At 44.1% G+C, this 15462-nt stretch overlaps 1 long non-coding RNA gene across 2 annotated transcripts; it reads right to left on the bottom strand.

Moving 5' to 3' along the window:
- Positions 1-8158: 8158 nt before the first annotated feature.
- On the bottom strand, positions 8159-10942 carry LOC120695566. Of its 2 annotated transcripts, XR_005683752.1 has the most exons (3): positions 10430-10942; positions 8596-10310; positions 8159-8505 (listed from the first exon to the last, which is right to left on the bottom strand). It is a non-coding gene; the product is annotated as an uncharacterized LOC120695566 (long non-coding RNA). The 2 variants fall into 2 exon arrangements; XR_005683751.1 differs by having other exon boundaries at positions 8596-10942.
- Between the last annotated feature and the right edge of the window lie 4520 nt (positions 10943-15462).

Here is a 15462-nt window from a genome sequence, read left to right as displayed (position 1 = left end):
GTATTTAAAAAATTCATGTACTGTTACTGTGTTTCTTTTTTCCCTTTTGGTTGGCATTGTTGTGTCTCTGTGATATTGTATGCCTAGTTGACACCCTCTTTCACCATAAGGGAATAATAATGGATATTGTAATGGCATATATGCAGGATGAAATATCGATATATGTTGCAAACCCTTCTTTCTAGTACTAACTATGATGTCTCGTTTATAGTTTTCTGTTGTTATATCACCTACGATTAACATAGCTAGCTCTTTGGAGTTGGGCATCTCATACTGTATTGGATCACCTTTTTCGGCTCCCAAGATTCGGATGCTAATATCAATACCTTTATGTTCTTCAAGTAGATCTCGCGCATGGCGAAATATTTTCACTAATGGATTGTATTGATCAGGCATTTCTTGTAATCCTTTGATTATGTCTGGGTTAAGGTCATGTTCATCAGGATCTTCTTTCCTTATGGCTCGTAGTCTATTCTCGATCTCATTTTTCGTGTCAAAGATATATAGCTCAGCAAACTTGGGTGTTTTGTTTGGTTCAGGTAATAACGATCCTATACGATGATGTATTTGGCCATTTACTCTAAAAACATAAGGGCCTTCTCCTTGGTTGATTGTTCTATCAATATTGCCTCCCATCGATGTGAAAGCAAACATGCTGTTATATTGCCGTATCTTTTGTAGGAAATGCTTTGAGTATCTATCTCCATCCTGATTAAGTAATCTCATAAGAAACTGTGGAGGCTCTCTGAATTTTGGGATTCTAATCTTTCCATATTTACAGCAATTAGAATAGAGTATTTCTTCGTTTCCTCGCTTTGTGTCATATTTGTTTAGTTCATCATACTAAAATATTGCATTGCAGTATTTGCACTTGTAATCTGGTTTTCCAAGGTATGATCTCTGCTTGTATGTTTCTTTCAGATGTTGGATATATTCAGGAGAGAAGTATACCATACCATAAGGTAAAGACAAATAAGCATGCTTTTGATCAATATATGAACACGATCTCTTTGTAGCTTGCTGTAGAATATGTTCATTCTTATTCTCTTCTGCCTTACGTTTTCTTTCTTTTATTCTCTCGTCTTTTACATCTTGTTTCTTCTTTATCAAAGCTTGTAATGTCTACTGAATGTGGTTGTTTTTTCCTCCGTTTATTGGGTTCCTCTTCTTGATAATTTTCACGTAATCTTTTAGGCATCTTTATTTATCAGCTGTATATTTTTGTAGGTACACAAATAAGAGTCAGTACATGTGAACATGATATTATGGAATGAAATAAAATTACATGGTTACAAGGCTAAGTGCAATATCTATTTTGTTTAGATTAGCGACATGACATGAGATAGATAATTTACTAAGTTATCATTTGAGAAAGCAAAAATGTTTAGAGGCGAAGCAATCGTACATGACACTGGCTTTTGGACTTTAGGCTGTCACATGCTAAATGAATCAATGACTTGTATTACCTTCTTGAGTTCATCTTCACTTCTTCAGGTCCTGCAACTGCAAGTTGTGGTCGCTGGCAGAGTGCACGTGAGGATGTACTATGCGGGAGTGATGGGCTAGGATGACGCAAGTGTGGCTTGTAGCTGAGGATGGCTCATGGAGGTGTCCGTTCTATATTTATAGTTATAACCGCCCTTGTATCTCCATTTTTCTAGAATCGGCCTGACAGGTGCCACGATTTACAGTTTCTGGAGTCCCAAACCATTGTACAAGTCAGTTATTGTAAATTACATTGAAATAGATACTGAATCAATGTGCTAGGTGTGCACACGTGTTATATTGAAAGGCTATGATTAATTGATGACGTGGAGCCATATCCTTGGAGGAATTGGTGCACATTTCGTACTAGTAATAATAATAACTAGTAATACAACAACAACATAGCCTTTTTTCCCAAGCAAGTTGGGGTAGGCTAGAGATGAAACCCGAAAGAAATAAATTCAAGGTTCAGGCACATTGATAGCTAGTCTCCAAGCGCTCCTATCCAAAGCTATCTTTTTAGAGATATTCTAATTCTTAAGGTCTCTCTTAACTGATTCATCCCATGTCAGTTTAGGTCTACCTCTACCCCTATTTACATTATCGACCCGCTCAAGAATCTCATTACGCACCGGCGCCTCAGGAGACCTTCGTTGGACATGTCCAAACCATCTCAGCCGATGCTGGGTAAGTTTCTCCTCAATTGGTGCCACTCCGATCCTATCCCGAATAACTTCGTTCCGGACTCTATCCCTCCTTGTGTGCCCGCAAAACCACCGCAACATCCGCATCTCTGCTACACTCAGTTGCTAGACATGTCGCCTTTTTGTAGGCCAACATTCAACACCGTAAAGCATCGCCGGACGAATTGCTGTCCTATAGAATTTGCCTTTTAGCTTTTGTGGCACCCTCTTGTCACAAAGAATGCCAGAAGCTTGTCGCCATTTCAACCAGCCAGCTGAAATTCTATGGCTAACATCTTCATCAATATCGCCATCCTTTTGTAGCACCGATCCTAAATACCGAAAAGTATCCTTCTGGACCACCACTTGTCCATCTAAACTAACGTCTCCCCCCTCATGCCTAATCGCGCTGAAATCGCACATCATGTACTCGGTCTTGGTCCTACTAAGTCTGAACCCTTTCGACTCTAACGTGCGTCTCCACAGCTCTAACTTCCTATTAACCCCTGCCCTACTCTCGTCAACTAGCACCACATCATCAGCAAAGAGCATACACCAAGGGATCTCACCTTGTATATCCCTTGTGACCTCATCCATCACTAAAGCAAATAAATAAGGGCTCAATGCTGACCCCTGGTGTAGGCCTATGTTAATAGGAAAGTCAGTGGTGTTGCCATCACATGTCCGGACAAACGTCGTCGCATCCTTGTAAGGCTGGATGAAAAACTCGTGGCTCGCTAGCTTGCTCGACTCGGCTCGTTAGTGGCTTGGCTCGACTCGGCTCGTTTAATTTTTTAAACGAGCTGAGCTAATATTTTAGCTCGTTACAATAATGATCCAGCTCGCGAGCCAGCTCGAGCTGGCTCGCGAGCCAAACGAGCTGATCAGTGCAGCAAGCTGCAGGCCGGCCAATTAACCCTATCCACTCGAGCTGGCTCGGGGACTCCGCAATCCGCATCCACAATCTCACCTTCTCCTCCCCAATCTGCTGCTCGCCTGTGCTTGTGCCCGAGGTGGAGATGCCAGCAGCCTGCACCGCGGGACCGTGGCCACACGCCTCACCTCGTCCCCACCGCCCCTCGCGCCTTGGGCCTTACCGCGGCTGCGCGCCTCGCATCGTCCCCGCCGCCCCTCGCACGGTCGCACCTCGCTGCAGCCCTCCGCGCGCCATGCCGTGGGTCCCTAGTGCATCCACCTCGCCATGGCCGTGATGGCCCCTCACGCCTCGCTCCTCGCCGCAGTTCTCCGCGTCGCACCTCCAGGCGAGCACTGCGGCCAGCGGCCCCGCCCCAACCCTCGTCGCCTCCGGCGCTCCCCAGCGGGCCAGCGCTGCACCGCGGCCAGCGCCCCCAGGCATGGCACCACGGCTGGCAGCCCCGCCTCGACCTTCCTCGCCTCCAGCGCTCCCCAGCCGGCCGGCCAGCCAGGAGGGCAGGCGGCTGCCTCCGGCCAAGCACTGCACGCCCCGCCCCCAAGCTCCGCATCGTGGCCGGCGGCCCAGCGCGCCGCTCCTGCACCCAAGCCTGCGTGCCGCTCCCGTCCCCGAGCTAGCTCACGAGCTAAACGAGCCGGCTCGAGCTGGCAAATGAGCCGAGCCGAGCCAAGGTTTTGGCTCGCTCTGTTATCGAGCCGAGCCGAGCTGGCTTGTTATCATAACGAGCCAGCTCGAGCTGAGCCGAGCCGAGCCGAGCCAGCTCGATATCCAGCCTTACATCCTTGTACATGTCCTTAATGAGGGTAATGTACTTAGTTGGGACTTTGTGCTTCTCCAAGGCCCACCACATGACATTTCTCGGTACTTTGTCATATGCCTTCTCAAGGTCAATGAAGACCATGTGCAAGTCCTTCTTCTGCTCCCTATATCTCTCCATCAATTGTCGTATCAAGAAAATCGCCTCCATGGTTGACCTTACAGGCATGAACCCAAATTGGTTTTGGGTCACACTTGTCACTCTTCTTAGGCGATGCTCAATAACCCTCTCCCAAAGCTTCATTGTATGGCTCATCAGCTTAATCCCACGGTAGTTAGTACAATTTTGAACATCGCCCTTGTTTTTGAAGATAGGTACTAATATACTTCTCCTCCATTCTTCCGGCATCTTGTTTGACCGAAAAATGAGATTAAAAAGCTTAGTTAACCATACTATTGCTCTATCTCCTAGGCATCTCCACACCTCAATGGGGATACCATTAGGACCCATCGCTTTACCTCCCTTCATCCTCTTCAAAGTCTCCCCGGTCTCTACCTCCTGAATTCTCCTCACAAAACGTCTGTTGGTATCATCAAAAGAGTCATCTAACTCAAGGGTAGGGCCCTCACTCTCCCCATTAAACAACTTGTCGAAGTACTCTCTCCATCTATCCATAATGTCATCATCCTTCACTAGCAGTCGATCTGTCCCATCCTTAATGCATTTGATTTGGTTGATGTCCCTTGTCTTCCGCTCGCGGATCCTAGCCATCCTATAAATGTCCTTTTCCCCTTCTTTCGTGCCTAGCCGCTGATACAGGTCATCATACGCCTTACCCTTTGCTATACTCACAGCTCGCTTTGCAACCCTCTTCGCTAATTTATAGCCCTCGATGTTGGCTGCACTCTTGTCAAGGTGGAGGCGCTTGAAACACTCCTTCTTCTCCTTAATAGCCCTTTGCACCTCGTCATTCCACCACCAGGTGTCTTTCTCCTCCTGTTTGCCTCCCCTACTCACGCCAAACACCTCTGAGGCCACCTTCCGAACACATGTTGCCATCTTTAGCCACATTTCATCTGCGTCTTCTCCTTCTTCCCAAGGCCCCTCACCTAGCATCCTTTCCTTAAACGCTTGTGCCGCTTCCCCTCTAAGCTTCCACCACTTTGTTCTCGCAATTTTGGCACGTTTTTCCCGGTGGACACGTACCCGAAGACGAAAGTCCGCCACCACAAGCTTGTGTTGAGGGACAACACACTCCCCAGGTATCACCTTACAATCTAAGCAATCACGTCTATCCTCCCTCCTAGCAAGGATAAAGTCGATCTGGCTCGAGTGTTGTCCACTACGAAACGTCACAAGATGAGATTCCCTCTTCTTAAACACGGTGTTCGCTATCAACAAGTCGTAGGCTAACGCGAAGTTCAACACATCCTCCCCCTCTTGACTCCTGCTACCGTACCCAAAACCCCCGTGCACTCGCTCGAACCCTACATTAGTCGCACCCACATGGCCGTTGAGATCTCCTCCTATGAAGAGTTTCTTGCTGGTAGGCACGGTACTAACCATGCTATCTAGATCTTCCCAGAACTGCATCTTGGTGCTCTCACTAAGGCCTACCTGAGGGGCATAGGCACCGATCACATTCAAAACCGAATCTCCAACTACCAACCGGATTAGGATAATCCGGTCGCCTTGCCTTCTAACCTCTACGACTCTATCCTTAAGGCTCCTATCAATCAAGATGCCTACACCATTCCTACCCGGAGTTGCTCCCGTGTACCAAAGCTTGAAGCCAGTATCCTCAACCTCCTTCGCCTTCTGACCCTTCCATTTAGTCTCCTGAACGCATAGAATATTTACACGCCTCCTAATTGCTACATCAACTAGCTCTCGCAACTTACCCGTTAGGGACCCTACGTTCCAGCTACCTATACGAATCCTAATTGGCTCGGCTAGCTTCCTTACCCTTCGCACCCGTCGAGGGAAGTGTGAAGACCCTTGCTCATTTTTCACTACACCCGGGCGTAGATGTAGCGCGCCATTCAGGTGACGACCCGACCCTTGCTCACTTATCATCGTACCCAGGTCATGATACGACGCGCCCTTGGGGGGATGGCGACCCGGCCCTTGCCCATTTATCACCACACCCGGGTTCCGATGTAGCGCGTCGCTAAGAGGGTTACGCCCCAACGAGTTTCTTGTGGGTTTCAAATCCATTAGAGTGGCTATTTTTATGCTGGTTTGTCAAAACCTAACGCAACCCTCCTCCTTTGTCCGGGCTTGGGATCGGGTATGCTGAGACGACTCAGGAGAGAGAGTCTTCCAGTCAGCATAGGCGGAGTTAATAATAATAACTAGTAATAATAATAATAATAATAGATTCACTGTGTCTTGCGGTTCTTGAGGATAACCCCCTACAAACATCCCACGCTTTCACATAAACCTGAGACTTGCATTTTGTTCAATCTTACACTGATGTTGTCCCTGATTTCTGCTGCTGATTGTGTCTTAGGAAACTTGCTACGCCCAGAAGTATATAGTTACTATTTCATTTAAGTCCTGCCTGTTATATGGAATGGATAAAATGTATGCAAACTTTGAAAATCCATATCAATTCACAGAAAAATCAGAAAAAAATGCCAAACTAGTTCTGTTGAACTCCTTATTCTGAGCGCTATCCAGTGGTCAGAAATTTGTGGTGTAGAGTTACTATTTTACCCCTGTTTTATGTGTGCTTTGATCATGTATGCGTAGGGTTAAAAATAAACCTTTCCACGATGGGTTTAGGCTAGAGGCTTGAGGATGTGAATAAATTGGTACCTTACACTGTTAGGGGCATCTCTACTATGAGTAATGCTACTGCATTGAGATGGATCGTTGTTTACACCATGTTTAATGTATCATTTAACATGCTAATAAATGATTAAATGGGTTATATGCAAAGCTAATGCTACCAAAACTCATGTAGCTATGTTGCTGCCCACTTAGGCTTAATAAAAAGTTGGAGAGCAGCTGGGCGCCATTGGACGTAATATCAATTTACTGATCGGTCGTTGCTCCAGCAACGAGCGACCGATCAAGATGCTCCGCTTTAGTTGGTCCGTCTATGACCACGTGGGAAGGGAAGTGTCCGGCGTTTTGTTTTTTTTTTCATTTCTTTTCAATGCCGTGTTTTTTTTCTTTATTTTATACTATCTACGTGTAACATATTTCGTTCCACACAACTTCTAACTTTCGCGTATAACTTTACATATGGCCACTCCATAAGCTATATTATGTCACGTTCTTTTTTCTTTATTTTATATCGAATAAGAAATTGATAAGTTATGATCGTAACTTATGATCATAAGTTATGATCGACGTCCGATGCAGACATCCTGGCCATGTGCGTGCGTCAGTTTGGTTTTCGATGCTAACTTATGGCAATAACTTATGGTACTAACTTATGGTGCTAACTTATGGCAATAACTTATGGTGCTAACTTATGACAATAACTTATGGTGCTAACTTATGGCAATAACTTAGGGTGCTAACTTGTTGTAATAACTTATAGTAATAACTTACGGTGCTAACTTATAGCAAGAACTTATTTGTTGTAATAACTTACAGTGTAACTTATGGTAATAACTTATTGTCACCATAAGTTGTGTGTATATATTTATCAAAAGTAGAATATATAAAAAACAATGAAGGTTTGAAATTTATAATCATAAATTGTGTGCATAAGCATAATTTATTGATTCTTTTATTGAATAAAAAGTAAAATGGCAGCTGGCAACGTTGTCACCAACGCGAGCAGAAAATAGAGAACCATGACGATGATCGCTGCAAGTGCAATGATTGAAAAAAAGATAAAAAGAAGGAACAATGGCCAGCGGGGACTGTGGACGTGCTCAGGAAGGAAAACTGAAGAGGTGCGCACGTGGACGTTGATGTCCAAAATCGATCGCTTGATCCCACGGCAACGATCGCTCGTAGATTAGTCGTGCCTGCCATTGGACCCTCTTTTGATGGTGTTTATGCTTGCGTTGTTGAAATAGTCAAATAAATGGTGAAATTGCTGAAATATATGCGTCATGCTTTAAATATGCTAATACATTTTCTGGGAACTAATAATGCTCCGTATAACCCCTGGAAAATGATACTCCTGTTTAAATGACAGTTTTACTCTTGTTTTTATCTACTAGGTATATGCCCGTGCGTTGCTACAGGACAACATAATTTCAAAAAATATATATTCTTTTGTGTTACACTATAGAACGGCCACAAGGCAAACAAAATTTAAACCCAGTAGATATATTTTTGGAGCTATGCCATGGACAATGGCTAAATTTTAAAACTCATCACATTGTACCATTGTTGTGTCAGAACAAATCAAGACTAATCCCAACATCAATCTACGCGGCATTGATACACCACATTTAAAATTTACACCGTCTCCTGCGGTCTCACCATCTTGGTCAATGCAATAGGGCACAAGTCTGCTTGAGAAATACTACCTGTAAATAAGGTAGGGGAACAATAGAGCCTATGATTCTCAAAATTATCTTCATCGCTTCCATTCTCAATAATAGTCACAGAAAGATTAGCGTGGGTCACCCTTCCCTCTCCTCTTTTTCCTTTTCTGCATTTGCAATTCTTCTCCTCTGAAACAAATGACACATCATCGTTTTGTTAAGGGAAAGAATAAACAATAATGGTGTTCTGATAGTTTAGAAATCAAAATTAAAACTCACTCTTGTTGCAATTCGTGTATGTTTCCTTTCTCTTCGTCCTCAATCTTGGTACGAATGTTAACCCTCGGATCAAGCACATATATGATAAATCATGTGACAAATCCCAGCTTTTCAACAAATGTGCCAGCAGATATAGATGTGTGTACAAATTCCCTAATACCTTCTCGACATACTGCTCCCTTGTGACAAGACCAAATGTTTCCTTTTTAGATGCAGTTTCAAGAATCTAAATGTAAAAGCTTTTATCATTAGCTTTTTGCAAAATAAAATTCAAGGGTATATACTATACGGTGACATCCTTTCAAACACAATATGATGGACGAATGTGAATGGTATTAAGAGTTGGACACGCGGGGCGCAGAGCATCACAACAGTAGCGACACACGTGGTATGGTGGCAGTGTGGCCTGCGGTAGATTATCCAACACCCTACCATTTCCCCAACTGACATCTATTTCTCCATAGTTGAATCTGCTTTGAAGAGAGAGGGGAAGAAAGAACTTGCTGCAAAAACACAATTCTTTAGATGGATGGCTCGTGAACTACGAGTAGTCATATAAAATCATAAATCACACATATTGGACTAAAAATTATTAAGGTAGTTATTGTGGTGGTAGATTAATTTACATGCAAATTAAGAACACCGATGTTCATTAGGACTAAACTTCAGTACATCATTCTCTCTTACGGTCAGACCATAGTAGGTTTTACCAACAGCTAAAAGAAAGACTATGAGTATATATATATTATAGATGCAATTTGGCAAGTGTACTCATATGAGAGAAAACTGCATAAAAAGGCAGTTTAATTTTGGCAAGCACACATCCCATTATTGAGAATAGGAGAGCAGATGTGTAACCTATTATTGAGAATAGGGGAGCATATGATTTTTTTTAAAACAGTATAACTTATCAGGACTTACCATATTCTGAACAAAAATGCCCACATACATATCGACCATGAATTGCATACTTGTTGAACCGACGTTCAAAGAAGCCAACTAAGTTTAACAGAAATTCAGTGAAGAACATCATAGTTTAACGAAATATCAGCATGCTCCAAACAAAGATCTAGAACTGTTAGTAACACTCACACGGTCACAACCGATAGAAACTCCAAACCTTTTCAAGGATGGCAGTGACTGCACTGCTGAGACTCAATCCATCGGTACTTCTGCAGGATTGTACTGACATCCCGTAGTGTTTTTATTTTCCCTAGATAATCTTCTCTTTTCCACTTGTCTATCACATACTGCAAGTATCATCTAAGAACAATTGAAGAGCACCAGAACGAAAGGTATTGGTAATTAATGGTATGATTACCTTGCTAGACCTATAATTAATATGCATGGCTCACATTTCTTTTTGATCTCATGATGATTCAGTGAGAAAAATAGAGAAATTTAGATAGATATGCAGGTCGTGGACTTGTGGTCATCCATGAACCTGCTATTAAAATACTTACGGTGGCTAGTGAACATTCGATCATGGCCTGGATACTCTATCGGACACATATGCACTGGACATTATTTACCACTCGGCATGGGTCATAGGAAAGGAAGAGGATGCTGAGCGGGAGTTGTGGCACCACATTTTTCTGGAGCCCGTCACCGAGGCCTTGACATCTGAAATCTATGCATTTGAAGGGCTCATCACATGATCTCCCTCTTGGTCAGCTTCCCCGAGAGCCTTCTGGCCATCTAGAAAGAGAAATATCCTTGCACAAAGGAAACGAAGAGCCACGCAAAGATTTAGCTATTACTCAAATCTCGGGCTAGATGAATATATGAGTCTCTCCACTTATCATTCCAAGCTGGACACATGAAGTTCACATACCAGGAATATACAAAATACTGAGCATCCAATGGCACCACATCCTCACCCTCCATACAATTCGAAGGGGCTTAAATCTCTGATGCATACCAGATTGATCGCTTGATGTGGAAACAAAGGAGGGGGGGGGGGGGGGGGGGTGAGTTTGTCTTTGGTGCATACCAAAACTGGTTAGGAGTTGAGAAAACCCTCATCATTGGTGAAGACTGGACATAGCGACATGTCGAGGCATGACCTCGACATCCATCCTCAATTCTAGCCGCTGCGGGTAGGCGAGTGGCCGGCGGCACGACTGTGGAGGCCGTTGGGGCAGGGGCCGGCAGCGCCGGTGGGCAAGCGGGCGAGCGGCCGTCCGAAGCAGCGCCGGAGACGCGAGCGGGCGAGGTGACGGGCGCGGCGGAAGCCCGAGCGGGGCGGCGGCCGTCCGAGCGGAGCGGAGCGGCAGCCGACCGGGGCGTGGGTGGGGAGGCGCGGCGCGGAGGCAGCCGGACGCGGACGCGAAGGACCGGCGCCGGGCACGGAGCCACGGACGCGAAGACCTTGTATGGAGGCAGCACGGCGGCGGTGCGTCCCGGTCGCGGACGCGAAAGACCGGCGCTGCGGGGAGGCGCGCATCAGATCCGTACGCTGGTGGCCGAACGTGCGGGCGAGGGAGGTGTTTCGCAGGGTTGTGGGTAGAGATGGCAATGGGGACCGATCCCCGCGATTCCGGAATCTATACTATAGCCCTGTTCGGCTTGCTGTTTTGCGCTGGCTGGATAGTACTGTAGCTACAGTATGGGTACGGTACGCCCTCCCGCGTGTGATCGAGTCCATACCACGTGTTAGTTGCTACAGTACCAGCCGCTACAGTATATACTCTCTCACAAAAACCAGCTGCTACAGTTCAGCCAAGGCAAAACAGCAAGCCGAACAGGATGTATATCTAAAAGCTCCAAGAATTGGAGCTCCCTCGTGAATTGAGGCCCCACGTGGGACCCATGTGCTGTTTAGGTGGGCCCCATATGGGACCCGTGTGCTATTCATGTGGGACCCACATGGGACCCGCGCAATGTTAGGTGGGACCCACACTTTGGGGCCCACTTAGTGGGGGCCCACACCATTTGGGACCCATGCACATTTAGTGTGGCCCACTTAATGGACCCACAGTACTATTAGGTGCCTCTATCATTTGAAAAAAATCATCAATGGTGATTTTGTATAGAAAATATAAAATAAATTTATCTTTTCCTATATATGAAAATAATAACTTTGTACACCACGTTCATCTATGATAGCTCTAATACTTTTTATAGTTTGTTTCCCGTACATAAATTCAAAAAATAGGATCGAATTATTCTTTCATCACTAATTTTATACGTTAGTCTGTCAGCTATTTTTACTCACACCTAAAAGTCAACGGATTTCTAAGAAAAAAAGTTATACTGTGCTTAGATGACCATTATGATAGCATAAAATATCTAAATTTAATATTGGATTGAGTACAACAAAATATAAATTTATGTTTCATCATTTTTTTCAAGTTAATATCTTTCGAATAGACGCGCATCGCGCGTCAGCCTGCCTAGTTCCTTTATTACGGACGGGGATGGGCTCGTGGGGCGGAGCGTTTCTCCGGAGTCGCGTGGGCGCGGGCACGGGCGGGGGCGGCGGTTTTCGGTCTGCCCGGTGGTGAACGATATCATTACCTACTCGCTCTGTCTCAGAAAACTAAGTCATTCTAGTTTTATCCTAAATCAAATTTTTTGAAGTTTGACCAAATTTTTAAAGAAAAATATTAACATTCATGACACCAAATATGTATATTATGAAAATATATGTCATGAAGAATCTAACCATACCCATTTGATGTCATCAATATTGATACATTTTAATATAAATTTGGTCAAACTTTCTAAAGTTTGACTTAGGACAAAACTAGAATGACTTATTTTCTAGGACAGAGAGAGTATTTTTTAGGAAGTAGAGAAGAGATTATCTTCATTTTATGCATGTTGTTGGGTTAACATAGTTAAACACCTCCTAAAATCATGGAACAATTACCATAGACCCATCATGCTATGTATAGTCTTCTATAAATTTTTCAGCCCCTGAACTGTTATACAATTGCTTGGCTGCATGTCAAGAGAAATAGAGTTAATGAATCTAAATGCTTACCAACTACTCCCTCCGTCGTCCTAGAAAGCAAGTCAGTCTAGAAATTTTCAGATAAATTAGTGCACGTGAGAAATGACCTTAGTGCCCCCTAAAATTTAGGACCTTTAGTGCATAGAAAGAGAAGGAAGAGCGATTTGCATGCAAATGCAAATAAAGTTGGCAGCATACGTGTGATTTGTTTGCAGAAAGTATGCACGTTGGATCAATCCCAAAATAAACGTGCGACTGATTAGGGAAGTGCGTAGGATGACATGTTTTTTTGGGATAAATCTTCAACCCCAGAATGGCATGTTTTATGGGATGGAGGGAGTATACAGGTTTTAGAGATATGAGAGGCCTTTTAGTGGACTGGCCGGCCGATAGGCCCCAAACGAATTAAGGGGGAGTTTGTGGAAGCTAATTCATTTCCTGAGCAATGAAGTAGTTTTGCAGTTACTATCTTTTTCTCAGGAGGCAAGGAGCTAAGACGTTTAGCAGCTTAGGGGGCGTTTGGTTGGTTTGCTGGGTGGCCCAGCCTTGCCTTGCTTTGCTTTGCCTTGCCATAGGAGGAGAGCCTTTTTTGCTTGCCTAGACAAGCAAGGAAAATCTTGCTTGCACAAGCCCCGAGGCAGTGGCAAAGTATCCAAACACCAACTATTCTTGCTCATCCAGGCTAGGCTAGAGTTGTCAAAGGATCCAAACGCGCCCTTAATTGCACTTGAAGTATGCACCTGTTAGAGTTTTGTGGCTCTAGTCTATACAGGTTTATGCACGGGTGAACAATCTGAGTTCCTAGGTCGATTAGGAGGTCTAGATATTGTGTATCCATGTGTGTACATGACACACCGTTCGCCCAAACCTGTTAACCTAAAAGTTAAACAGTGGGTATGCGTGTAGTTTAGGCCCTAAACTAAAAAGTAAACGAAACACCGTTTAAACAGTCAAAAACCGTTTAAAATCATACATTTAGACAAGTGTTAAACAACTGTTTATGCATTTTAATGTGAGGTTATTCAATATTTAAGGTAGCCCCTAAAAGAAAGTATATATATTCTATTGTGTAATGACATTTACACGTGTGACAATGCGAGAACTAAGTGTTTACTATCATGTTTGTTGTTAGTATATTTATCTATATGACTCTGCATCCTCAAATCAAACATTGAAATGGCAAAATTATAATATTTTTGTGCATTTATGTTGGTACACTACAGACCGTTTAATTTTTTGTCTACACTGTCTAAACACAGAGAGTATAAAGGCATGTACAATGCATCAATGCCTATAGAGATGCTTAGAGCATCTTCAGCAGTTTGCCAAATCGAGTTGTCATCTTTGATTTTTGGCAAAAATGTTAAAAATAATTCTCCAATAGTTTGGCAAAAGACTTGGCAATTTTTGGCAACTTGGTAAAAACCAGCATCCAGCGCGCAAATATACGCGCGCGGCGCGCGGTTGGCATCGTGGTTTCTAGTCAAGTGGGAGGGTGAAAAAAGAAATAAATAACAGAGAAGGGTTCCTGATTTAAGTTTTCAAAAGGTGGAAGGGCATAAATATAATTTTGTTTCTCTCTCAGAGTTCCTGATGTAAGTTAGATCTGGGTTTGGCAAGTGAATTATGCCAAACTGTTGGAGATAAACTCTTTTTTTACTTGGTATATCTTTTTAGAAGTTGGCAAAACACAAGATATGCCAAGTAAAATATGGCAAACTGCTAGAGATGCTCTTAAAGAGAGAGAAATGCCAAGCACCACCTAGAAAACTAATTCCTACAATGCAAGGGAGGTGCTTATATGCCTAACTACCTTATTAGCACTCATTAAGCACCAATGCTTAACTAAGCACCTAGTGCTAGGGAAAAACTCGGTTTTTATTGCTAAGCACATCCTCTAAGCACCCCATTGTACAAGCCCTCACCGACTATCTAGCCGACTATCTAGCGTCTAGGAAAACACTTCGTGACATTTTAAATAAATGGCAAGCAAGCTTTGGGTACGAGTTGCTATGTTTCTCCTCTGCTTTGTAAATTTGTATCAAGGTTTAGACAATCCAAATATTCAATCCTCCTACAGATAGCTCTAGAGCAACTAAAGCTCCAACAACCCGCAGCAGGATAAATTTCCAGCTTAGGCCTTGTTTGACAACTCATGTATTGAAGTGTTTTAGAGAGATTAGGATGTGTTTAAATCCACGCTAAGTCAAAATACCTCTCAATCCTTTCCAATCCACTCAAAACACACTTAAAACTTGAGGTGCCAAACAAAACCTTACTGGTCGGGTTCGGGTTTATTGCAAAAGGAAAAGGAGGCTATAGCTGGGAAGAAATTGTTAGATTTATGGGCTTGGCCCATATAAATAATCCTAATATATCTCAAAGGCCCATTAGCGCTAAGAGGAGGTACACCATCTATTAGTCCTGTATTGCTAATGGACGAGGGTGTAGGGGGGTTTTCTCCCTTTAAATATGGACCACCTCCCTCATGAAAAAAGTGCACCATAGATCGTTATACGTGGAGTCCCCAAGGTTTGGGAATTCATAAGAAGATCTAATCTGAGTTAGGGTTTTGCCTCCTCTCGTTGCAGCGCCGCCACCGTAGTCTTCTCCATTCCGAGCGCCGGCGTGCACCGGCGAACGGGAGAGCAGGTCTCCGGAACCGCTCGCTCTTGTGATCCCGCACCGGGAGAGGGCGAATAAGGTTTTTGGGAAGCGCTAAGCGCAACTGCTCATCTTATTCGCCACGGCTCGTCCTCCGTCCAAGTCAGGGGCTACGGCGTAACGTCGTCTGCAACGCCGGTTGCTGCGCTCCGTTCGAAGGACCGTCTTCGTCTCGTCTGCACCTTTCGTTCTCCCGGCGGCTCCCGCACAGTACGTATTTTGTGATCAGATCTGTTTCATAATCA

The sequence above is a fragment of the Panicum virgatum genome, chromosome 1K (genome assembly GCF_016808335.1).
Source record: "Panicum virgatum strain AP13 chromosome 1K, P.virgatum_v5, whole genome shotgun sequence".
In the NCBI taxonomy this organism is placed as follows: Eukaryota; Viridiplantae; Streptophyta; class Magnoliopsida; order Poales; family Poaceae; genus Panicum; species Panicum virgatum.
Note: the sequence above shows the minus strand (reverse complement) of the source record. Positions and strands in the feature narration are given on the sequence as shown.